This window comes from Rana temporaria, chromosome 11 (assembly GCF_905171775.1).
Source record: "Rana temporaria chromosome 11, aRanTem1.1, whole genome shotgun sequence".
Lineage (NCBI taxonomy): Eukaryota > Metazoa > Chordata > Amphibia > Anura > Ranidae > Rana > Rana temporaria.
In genome coordinates, this window is record NC_053499.1 from 116,166,737 (window position 1) to 116,177,505 (window position 10,769).

The 10,769-nt window shown below is 50.6% G+C and overlaps 1 non-coding gene across 1 annotated transcript; it reads right to left on the reverse strand.

Annotated features, from left to right (window-relative positions):
• Nucleotides 1-9,185: 9,185 nt before the first annotated feature.
• On the reverse strand, nt 9,186-9,268 carry TRNAL-CAG. Its single transcript has one exon. It is a non-coding gene; the product is annotated as a tRNA-Leu (tRNA).
• Nucleotides 9,269-10,769: the final 1,501 nt, after the last annotated feature.

The following is a 10,769-nucleotide window of genomic DNA, read 5'->3' on the forward strand; positions in this document are numbered from 1 at the left end:
TCAACAAAAATTATGGTCTCAAGCGGGCGGAGGCGGAGAGATGCTTAAACGTCAGCAACAGCCCCGCTCACTCCACCCCACTAACACGCCCCGAATCGCACATGCGCGAATCTTATGTTTGTCCATGGTCGAGAAAAAATCTGGACTTGAGGGAGCGGCCAGAGCCGGAGAGTTGGTGGGAGGGGGAAATACAGCGGAGCTTGGAGAGGGGTACTGTACACTGTTCTGCCATGAGATACGCTGCCTCACTGCACCCATCAAACGCAACCACTGCGCCCGTCAAACGCAACCACTGCGCCCTTCAAACGTAGCCACTGCACCCTTCAAACGTAGCCACTGCACCCAGCAAAAGCAGCCACTGTGCCCATCAAACGCAGCCACTGTGCCCATCAAACGCAGCCACTGCGCCCGTCAAACGCAACCACTGCGCCCTTCAAACGTAGCCACTGCACCCAGTAAAAGCAGCCACTGTGCCCATCAAACGCAGCCACTGTGCCCATTAAACGCAGCCACTGTGCCCATCAAACGCAGCCACTGCGCCCTTTAAACGTAGCCACTGCACCCAGCAAACGCAGCCACTGCGCCCAGCAAACGCAGCCACTGTGCCCATCAACCAATGCACCCAGCAAACGCAGCCACTGTGCCCGTCAAACTGAACGCAACCACTGCCCAGCAAACGCAGCCACTGTGCCCGTCAAACGCAACCACTATGGCTCCGCCCGCCCACTTGAGACCATAATCTTTCTTGACCGCGGCTAGCTCCCGCGCATGAGCAGTAAGGTCCCGTGAAGTCGCGAATGCGCAGTAAGGCCCTGCCTTCAGCTGTTTCAGTGACGGAGCCGCACCGGAAGTAACGTAGTCGAGATCCTGCATGCTCCATACTCCATGCAGCTGACTCGGATTAACCCCTCACAAGCCGATCGATCGGCTATACAGAGGAAGACACAAGCTCAATCTAGATGACAGCAGCTGCGGGACATGGCGAGGGCTCACGGCGGACACACAGGCTGCTTGCGAGGTTGTATCACCTAAGCACAGGCTGGATGGGGACATAACATGGATATGATGGAGGAGGGGAGCACTGATCCCTGTATGATGGAGGAGGAGAGGCACTGATCCCTGTATGATGGAGGAGGAGGGGCACTGATCCCTGTATGATGGAGGAGGAGGGGCACTGATCCCTGTATGATGGAGGAGGAGGAGCACTGATCCCTGTATGATGGAGGGGGGGCACTGATCCCTGTATGATGGAGGGGGGAGCACTGATCCCTGTATGATGGAGGAGGAGGGGCACTGATCCCTGTATGATGGAGGGGGAGCACTGATCCCTGTATGATGGAGGAGGAGGGGCACTGATCCCTGTATGATGGAGGGGGAGCACTGATCCCTGTATGATGGAGGAGGAGGAGCACTGATCCCTGTATGATGTAGGAGGAGGAGGAGCACTGATCCCTGTATAATGTAGGGGGAGCACTGATTCCTGTATGATGGAGGATGACGGGGAGCACTGATCCCTGTATGATGGAGGAGGAGGAGCACTGATCCCTGTATGATGTAGGAGGAGGAGGAGCACTGATCCCTGTATAATGTAGGGGGAGCACTGATTCCTGTATGATGGAGGATGACGGGGAGCACTGATCCCTGTATGATGGAAGAGGGGGAGCACTGATCCCTGTATGAGGAGGATGGGGGGCACTGATCCCTGTATGATGGAGGAGGATGGGGGGCACTGATCCCTGTATGATGGAGATGGGGGGGGGGCACTGATCCCTGTATGATGAAGGATGATGGGCACTGATCCCTGTATGATGGAAGAGGGGGAGCACTGATCCCTGTATGATGGAGGGGGGGCACTGATCCCTGTATGATGGAGGGGGGAGCACTGATCCCTGTATGATGGAGGAGGAGGGGCACTGATCCCTGTATGATGGAGGGGGAGCACTGATCCCTGTATGATGGAGGAGGAGGGGCACTGATCCCTGTATGATGGAGGGGGAGCACTGATCCCTGTATGATGGAGGAGGAGGGGCACTGATCCCTGTATGATGGAGGGGGAGCACTGATCCCTGTATGATGGAGGAGGAGGAGCACTGATCCCTGTATGATGTAGGAGGAGGAGGAGCACTGATCCCTGTATAATGTAGGGGGAGCACTGATTCCTGTATGATGGAGGATGACGGGGAGCACTGATCCCTGTATGATGGAGGAGGAGGAGCACTGATCCCTGTATGATGTAGGAGGAGGAGGAGCACTGATCCCTGTATAATGTAGGGGGAGCACTGATTCCTGTATGATGGAGGATGACGGGGAGCACTGATCCCTGTATGATGGAAGAGGGGGAGCACTGATCCCTGTATGAGGAGGATGGGGGGCACTGATCCCTGTATGATGAGGAGGATGGGGGGCACTGATCCCTGTATGATGGAGATGGGGGGGGGCACTGATCCCTGTATGATGAAGGATGATGGGCACTGATCCCTGTATGATGGAAGAGGGGGAGCACTGATCCCTGTATGATGGAGGGGGGGGCACTGATCCCTGTATGATGGAGGGGGGAGCACTGATCCCTGTATGATGGAGGAGGAGGGGCACTGATCCCTGTATGATGGAGGGGGAGCACTGATCCCTGTATGATGGAGGAGGAGGAGCACTGATCCCTGTATGATGTAGGAGGAGGAGGAGCACTGATCCCTGTATAATGTAGGGGGAGCACTGATTCCTGTATGATGGAGGATGACGGGGAGCACTGATCCCTGTATGATGGAGGAGGAGGAGCACTGATCCCTGTATGATGGAGGGGGAGCACTGATCCCTGTATGATGGAGGAGGAGGAGCACTGATCCCTGTATGATGGAGGAGGAGGAGCACTGATCCCTGTATAATGTAGGGGGAGCACTGATTCCTGTATGATGGAGGATGACGGGGAGCACTGATCCCTGTATGATGGAAGAGGGGGAGCACTGATCCCTGTATGAGGAGGATGGGGGGCACTGATCCCTGTATAATGGAGGAGGATGGGGGGCACTGATCCCTGTATGATGGAGATGGGGGGGGGGCACTGATCCCTGTATGATGAAGGATGAGGGGCACTGATCCCTGTATGATGGAAGAGGGGGAGCACTGATCCATGTATGATGGAGGATGGGGGTGATCAGTGCTCCCCCTCCTCCATCATACAGGGATCAGTGCACCCCCTCCTCCATCATACAGGGATCAGTGCTCCTCCTCAATCATACAGGGATCAGTGCTCCCCCTCCTCAATCATACAGGGATCAGTGCTCCCCCTCCTCCATCATACTGGGATCAGTGCTCCCCTTCCATCATACAGGGAACAGTGCTCCCCGTCCTCAATCATACAGGGATCAGTGCACCCCCTCCTCCATCATACAGGTGTAGCAAGGTGTTACCATTGCAAGCATCTGAACGGACTGCAATATGTGCTTTAGATATAAGTTTGGCTCCCTCTGGTGTTTACTTTATGTCAGAGAAAAGGGCTCGGATTCAGAAACGAGATACGACGGTGTATCTTCAGATACGCCGTCGTATCTCTGAGTGCGGGCCGTCGTATCTATGCGCCTGATTCAGAGAATCAGTTACGCATAGATTTCCCTAAGATCCGACCGGCGTAAGTGTCTTACACCGTCGTATCTTAGGCTGCATATTTACGCTGGGCGCTAGGTGGCGCTTCCGTATAGTTACGCAAGGAATAAGCTAATTAGGTATTTACGCCGATTCAGAAACGTACGTCCGGCGCATTTTTTTTACGTCAGGCTTTTTTTGGCGTAAAGTTACCCCTGCTATATGAGGCGTAGCTAATGTTAAGTATGGACGTCGTTCCCGCGCCAAGTTTTGAAAATTTTACGTAGTTTGCGTAAGTCGTTCGCGAATAGGGCTTTGCGTAAGTTACGTTCACGTCGAAACCAATAAGGCTTTGCGGCGTAATTCCGAGCATGCGCACTGGGATTTTTTCACGAACGGAGCATGCGCCGTTCGTAAAATACGTGGGGTCAAAGTGAATTTGAATAAAACACGTCCACATCAAACACATTTGAATTAGGCGGGGCTTACGCCGGACGACATACGTTACGCCGCCGTAACACGGGGCGCAAGTCCTTTCTGAATACAAAACTTGTGCCCTAATTTACAGCGGCGTAACGTATCGAAGATACGTTACGCCAGCAGATAGATACACAAATCTATCTGAATCCGGCCCAAGGACTCTATTACAGTGGGTGGAACAGAGACTACATTACCCACAACTCCATTGTACGTCCGAAGGGCAGTGCGCCGCGCATAGCCTGATGGGAGGACCTATTTAAGAGAAGCGCGGTCTGACCCTGCTCTCTCGGGATGCCATCTTCAAGCCAGCAGGAGGCCTGTGTTGAGGCCTGCGGAAAGTGTGCCTAGGCCTGAGAAGCCTGGGCCTAAAGTTACCGGGAGCAGATCACCTAGCCAGAGAGGGATCCTTACAGACAGTTTCGCTGATCAAACGGAGGATTGGTCTTCAGCTCGCATCATCCAGATTCACCGGTACTCAGAGAGCGGCCGTGTGGAGGACCAGAAAGCTTATGCCATTGAGAGGCGGACCATCGAGGAAGGATTCCGGACCGAGGGAAAACCAGCGAAGCAAGGCCTCATTTGGTGAGCGGGCACTTGCCCACCAGCATAGCTAACTGACTGACAGGAGGGTGACTCTCACTGACTTTACCTGTGCTAACTGGCATTTGCAGCGCCACAAATAGGGAAACATCACATTCTGGGAGCGTTACAACACCCTGGGGAAGTTAGCATTCACTTTACTGTTAGCCTGTGTGCCTCAATTGGTTGTTTTACTACTTCTTCACCCTATCCATTGGAGTACAAATAAGTAAGTGCACCAATGTGGCTAGCCGAAGATCAACTGACTCCTAAAGGAACAGTCACCTGTTCCTCTATTCTCACAAGTTGTCATTACAGGACATGTATCAGTTGAACTGTTCGCTAGGGGGAGCCATACCATTGTAGGCTTATGTGATTGTTATAGCTGTTTGCATCACTTTGTGGTTTCTACTGTTTTATGTGAGACTTGGTGGAGAGGTGCGTGCCCCAGTGTTGACGTCACTGCACTGAGAGATTCCTCCACCATACTCTCATTCAGGTCTGGCCCTCAGGTCAAGTTATTTGGGTCTGACCGCAGGAATATTTCGAACCAGTGGTACTCCATTGACTTATACAGGAAGCTGTATGTATTTAATGTTGATTGCATAACCAATGTTCTATTCTTTTGCCAAGTAAACATCCTACCACTGGTTAAGCCAGGGTTTGACAAATTTGCTTGGAATCTAGGAGCCAACTATAAAAGTTAGGAGCCAAAAAACGCGCCCCGTCCTGCCAAGCTTGCGACCAGAAGCGAACGCATGCGTGAGTAGCGCCCGCATATGTAAACGGTTTTCAAAACACACATGTGAGGTATCGCCACGATCGTTAGAGCGAGAGCAATAATTCTAGCCTTAGACCTCCTCTGTAACTCAAAACATGCAACCTGTAGAATTTTTTAAACGTCGCCTATGGAGATTTTAAAGGGTAAAAGTTTGTCGCCATTCCACGAGCGGACGCAATTTTGAAGCGTGACATGTTGGGCATCAATTTACTCGGTGTAACATTATGTTTCACAATATAAAAAATTATTGGGCTAACTTTACTGTTGTCTTATTTTTTCCCCAAAAAAGTGCGCTTGTAAGACCGCTGCGCAAATACGGTGTGACAGAAAGTATTGCAATGACCGCCATTTTATTCTCTAAGGTGTTAGAATAAAAAAAATCGAGCTAAAATCTGGGGGGTTGACAGGCAGAGTGCAGGCCCAAATCTAAACCAGCAGCTCCTTCAGGGCTAGTGCTACACAGGGATCAGTGCTCCCCGTCCTCCTCCATCATACAGGGATCAGTGCTCCCCGTCCTCCTCCATCATACAGGGATCAGTGCTCCTCCTCCTCCATCATACAGGGATCAGTGCTCCTCCTCCTCCATCATACAGGGAATCAGTGCTCCTCCTCCTTCATCATACAGGGATCAGTGCTCCCCCCTCCTCCATCATACAGGTGTAGCGCCTGGTTACTTTACAGTACCGGTGCTAGTTAAATTTAGAGGGAGATCGGAGTGTAGTTAAACTCTGATCCAAATTGTTATGTGCTATACAGGGTCTCTGTCTCAGCTTGGCTGTGCTGTGGGCTTATTCTGCTGTGCTGGGGTGTTCTTCCAACCCCGGTGCGGTAGGTGGCGGCAGTGGAGTCAAGGTTTGGGTGCTCTTTCCCAGCAGCCAATCAGGAGGGTTTGGCCTTGCTGTACATGCTGGGGAGGGGTATTTATGGGACAGACGCTATTGGTTCTGGGTCTTCTTCTTCGAGTGTGGCACCCACCTTTAGGGTGACCACATCACGGCGCCCCGGCGTTATGGCCTACCTGGCCGGGGCGTGCGTGCCACGCGGGGTTTCTGGTTTCCGGGACCACAATGGCCCGGAACATCTGAACAGCAACAGGGACCCAGTAAGTTCCCACATTTGAGGATCCCAAGCTGTATTGCTGCTCGGTGGGGAGTCCGTCTGAGGAGCGCCATTGAGAGGCTGGCGGTCCAAAAGGGCCTTGACAAACTCCGGGGGTAGTGCTCCCCCTCCTCCATCATACAGGGATCAGTGCTCCTCCTCCATCATACAAGGATCAGTGCTCCCCCTCCTTCATCATACAGGGATCAGTGCCCCCCCTCCATCATATCCATGTTATGTCCCCATCCAGCCTGTCCTGTGTGTATGTGATTCCCCTCCTCGCAACCAGCCTGTGTGTCCGCTGTGAGCCCTTGCCATGTCCCGCAGCTGCTGTCATCTAGATGGAGCTTGTGTCTTCCTCTGTGTAGCCGATCGATCGGTGTATGAGGGGTTAAACCAAATCAGCTGTATGGAGCTCGTCAGCAGCTCTGCAAAATCCGAATGACTGTTTAGATGTTACATTTTCAAAAGCAGCAGCAAACCTGCTGACCTTACATGGTTGCTAATGTGACAGAACACCTCTGATTTTCACATTTAACATGTAAAAAGTCCGTCAGATTTACAAATACAGTATTTAACCCTTTCACGCCGAGCGTACGCATATATGCGTCATCGGCTTTCGGGAGTTATACCGGGATGATGCCCGCAGCTGCAGGCATCATCCCGGTACCGTTGTTTAGAGCCGGCGATTGGCTATCCAGGCATAACAACCGATGCGGCTAAAAGCCGCTCGGTTGTTATGCCGGAGGAGCGGGAGGGGACACCCCCCCCTCCCGCCGCTCTGACCGGGCCTCCCGTCCCACCGGGAGACCCGATCCTCGAAGTGCAAAGGAGGGATCTTTTAGACCCCCGATCCCTCCATAAAGAGTACCTGTCACCACCTATTACTGTCACAAGGAATGTTTATTCCTTGTGACAGCAATAAAAGTGATTAAAATGTAAAAAAAAAAACACAATTTTATTATAAAAATAACTAAAATAAATAATATATATATATTTTTTTTAAAGCGCTTCCCTCCCCGCGAGCTCGCGCAACAAAGAAAACGCATACGGAAGTCGCGCCAGCATATGAAAACAGTGTTCAAATCACACATGTGAGGTATCTCGTCAGAGCGAGAGCAATAATTCTAGCACTAGACCTCCTCTGTAACTCTAACCTGGTAACCGTATAAAAAGTTTAAAGCGTCACCTATGGAGATTTTTAGGTACCGTAGTTTGTCGCCATTCCACGAGTGTGTGCAATTATAAAGCGTGACATGTTTGATATCTATTTACTCGGCGTAACATTATCTTTCACATTACACAAAAAAATTGGGCTAACTTTACTTTTTCATTTTTTTTTTATTCATGAAAGTGAATTTTTCCCAGAAAGTTGCGTTTAAAACACCGCCGCACAAATACCGTCCAACATAAAATATTGCAGCAATCGCCATTTTATTCTCTAGATTCTCTGCTAAAAATATATATATAATGTTTGGGGGTTCTAAGTAATTTTCTAGCAAAAAATATGGGGGCAGATTCACAGAAAAAGTACGCCGGAGTATCTGCTGATACTCCGGCGTACTTTCAAATTTGCCGCGTCGTATCTTGATTTAGAATTCTCAAACCAAGATACGACGGCTTTTGGCATCGATCCGACAGGCGTACGGCTTCGTACGCCTTCGGATCGTAGGTGTAATTCTTCGGCGCCCGCTGGGTGGAGTTCTCGTCGTTTTCCGCGTCGGGTATGCAAATTAGCTGTTTACGGCGATCCACGAAGGTACGCGCGTTCGTTGCATTCTCTTACGTCGTCGCTAGTCGGCTTTTCCCGTCGCAAAGTTACGGTTGCTATTTAGGTGGTGTAAAATTAGACCAGCCATGTTAAAGTATGGCCGTCGTTCCCGCGTCAAAATTTAAATTTTTTATTTTTTTTTTGCGTAAGACGTCCGGGAATACGAAAGGACGTAACGCACGTCGCCGTTCAAAAAACACATCGGGGCGCCGTAATTTCGCGCAAAGCACGGCGGGAAATTTCCAAACGGAGCATGAGCAGAACGTTCGGCGTGGGAACGCGCCTAATTTAAATGATAACCGCCCCATTTGAATTAGGCGGGCTTGCGCCGGATGGATTTACGATACGCCACCGCAAGTTTACAGGCAAGTGCTTTGTGAATCAAGCACTTGCGCTTAAAACTTGCGGTGGTGTAACGTAAATGAGATACGTTACACCGCAGCGCAAGTACCTGAATCTGGCCCATGGATTTTAACTTGTAAACACCAAATGTCAGAAATAGGCTTAGGCATGAAAGGGTTAAGCATATAAGCTCAGTTTTGTGTTGAAAATAACTGTGAAATCTAAAACTTCGGTGGGTGTAACAAGATGTCCGCTTGCCCCCTTCTCACTCTATCATTACTGTGCAGGAGTGTGGGGTGTAGCAAGATGGTGGCGATGGAACGTCACTTCCGGAGCATTCTGTGATGGGGAGCCAAATGTGACGAGACACCGGAAGTGACGGCATACATACAGCCAAGCATGCTGGGAAATGTAGTAGTACTAATGTAGATTCATCCTCTAACTTACAAAAAGGAACGCTATCATCATTTCTAAATAAAATTCAGTTTGTCTGTTGTACATCTAACCTATCGTTGGAAAATGATAGAAGGGAAAAAAAAAAACATAAAAAAATTTTGTCAGAAGTGGGATTCGAACCCACGCCTCCAGAGGAGACTGCGACCTGAACGCAGCGCCTTAGACCGCTCGGCCATCCTGACAAGTTGTGTAGTATGAGTGTGTGTATTTTGTTGAGGTGTTTCAAAAGACCTGTCATTGGCTATTGTTTTCTGTATTAACCAGTTGGTAACCGCCCTATAGCCAAAATACGGCTACAGAGCGGTTCCTGTACTCTAGGAGGGCGTCAATGTACGTCCTCCCAGAGACTGCGTTGTGCGCGCCCGAGCGGGCGCGCACACGCGATCGCCGGTGCTCGCCGGGTCTACGGGACCCGCAGCAACAGCACTCGCGGTAAGGAGCCAATGGAAGCGGCTCCTTACCACGTGATCGCGCCGTCCAATGACGGCGCGATCACTTGTAAACAAACCGGCGTCATGTAATGACGCCGGTTCCTCCCTCTCCTCTCTGTACCGTTCGGTACAGTGTGAGAGGAGAGGGAGGGGGGGGGGGATCGGGCGGCAGCAGCAGCCGCCGCACTGTGGGGCTGGATCTGTGACAATTGCAGTCACAGATCCAGCCATCCCTGCGCAATACTCTGCAAAATAAAAATAATGATGAGTGCAATACTCTGCAATACCCCACCCCATACTCTGCAATACCCCACCCCATACTCTGCAATACCCCACCCCATACTCTGCAATACCCACCCTGGGGGGGTGGGTATTGCAGAGTATGGGGTGGGGTATTGCAGAGTATGGGGTGGGGTATTGCAGAGTATGGGGTGGGGTATTGCAGAGTATTGCACTCATCATTTTTTTTATTTTACTCTGCAATACCCACCCCCCCATACTCTGCAATACCCACCCACCCATACTCTGCAATACCCACCCCCCCATACTCTGCAATACCCACCCATACTCTGCAATACCCCCCCCCCCATACTCTGCAATACCCCCCCCATACTCTGCAATACCCCCCCCCATACTCTGCAATACCCCCCCCCATACTCTGCAATACCCCCCCCATACTCTGCAATACCCCCCCATACTCTGCAATACCCCCCCCATACTCTGCAATACCCCCCCCCATACTCTGCAATACCCCCCCATACTCTGCAATACCCCCCCAATACTCCGCAATACCCTCAATACTCCAATACCTTGCAATACGTCGCCTATGGGGATTTTTAAGTAGCAACGTTTGGCGCAATTTCACGAGCGTGTGCAATTTTGAAGGGTGACATGTTGGGTATCTATTTACTCGGCGTAACTTCATCTTTCATATTATGCAAAAACATTGGGCTAACTTTACTGTTTTTTTTTTTTTTTAAGCACAAAACTGTTTTTTTTTTTAAAAACACGCGTTCAAAAAATTGCTGCGAAAATACCGTGCAAGATAAAAAGTTGCAACAACCGCCATTGTATTCTCTAGGGTCTTTGAAAAAAAAGCATATATAATGTTTTGGGTTTCTATGTAATTTTTTTAGCAAATAAATGATGATTTTTTACATGTAGGAGAGAAATGTCAGAATTGGCCTGGGTGCTCCAGAACGCCTGATGGTGCTCCCTGCATGTTGGGCCTCTCTATGTGGCCACGCTGTGT